Source organism: Limulus polyphemus, unplaced genomic scaffold (assembly GCF_000517525.1).
Source record: "Limulus polyphemus unplaced genomic scaffold, Limulus_polyphemus-2.1.2 Scaffold484, whole genome shotgun sequence".
NCBI classification, from domain to species: Eukaryota; Metazoa; Arthropoda; class Merostomata; order Xiphosura; family Limulidae; genus Limulus; species Limulus polyphemus.
In genome coordinates this window covers 371,954-373,315 of record NW_013666094.1, presented here as the reverse complement: position 1 = coordinate 373,315, position 1,362 = coordinate 371,954, and positions in this window count along the sequence as shown.

Genomic DNA, 1,362 nt, shown 5'->3' with positions numbered 1-1,362 from the left:
GTTAGTCCAAACTCTCATTTAACACTTACCGGAATTTGGCCTTTGTTGTTCACAAACGTCATTTTATCGAAGTTAACTACACACTTCCTATGTAGTAAATAGTCAACCGTAATATGCATGGGTCCTCAGTGTTAGCCAAGTATACTTTTTGTCTGTCCTTTATCCTCACGAGCTCAATAGTTACCTACACTGGTCCCAACAACCTTGCATAATGTCCTGTCACACTACAGAGCTTCTGTATGGTTTCTGGTACTCCTTTGTGATCCAGCACCTTGATTCTCACAAGAGTTTGCTGAGATGCAGAATCTATGACCAAGTTGCCCTTTTGGCCATCCAGTTTTCATGTCATGTAGACACTATGTGTGCTTGCCGGGCTTATATACTAAAAAAGAGGGCGACTGGAACAAACTAGAGTTGCCAGAGAAATTCATGATCCTTCTAGAAATACCAGCGCGCATGCTCCCAGCGTCGCGTGACATCCGTTGTCGTAACAGTATGTTGATCTTTGTGTAAAGTATGAATGAAAAGTAATGCATCACATGTTACATTAACATTGTTTGAAAATCTATGTGAGAAAATATCTGCTTTGAAATGTAAAATAGTTGATAAACTAGTTTTACTGAGCCTACAAACTGAAATCTTACATGTTTAGTTTGCATTGAACACAAAGTGTGAACAAGTAATGACTGCTGGTATCACAAAATAATTATCTTTGACTATAATGCACAAGTTCGAATCATCTATTCGTTTATTTATGTAGTGATATGACTTTAGTATGATGTATTAAAAGTTTTCGTGATAAATTCGGTGTTTGTGTTCCCATATTTTTACAAGAAATGTAAATAAACGTCCCTTTCAGGGAGAATAAATGTTATACAATATATTGATCATAGAAATATAAACAAATGAATAAGTGTTTTACATATAATGCATCATAAAATGCAAAACGTACACAGCGTGGTCACAAGTAAATAGACAACACCTTTTCAGAAAAAAATGAAATGTTTGCAGTCATATTCACATGAATTGATATATTTATAATTTAATTAATATCTTGTAGATCTTCCTTTCGCTTCGTGGAGTTCGTTGATCCTTTGAGGCATCGTGAAAATCATCTCGTCAATTTTAGATTGTGGGATGCTCACCCACTTTTGCTTCAAAACTTGGAGTAGATCGCTCTTCGAAGTTGGTTTTGTTGGTTGTTTCTTGACTTGCCGGTCGAGTATGGCCCAGAGGTTTTCGATGGGGTTCATGTCAGGAGATTGGCTCGGCCAGGGCAACTTCTGAATACCATTCTCTTCCTGACACTTTTGGGTGTTTCTAGCAGTGTGACACGGTGCTCCATCTTCCTGGAACAACGTT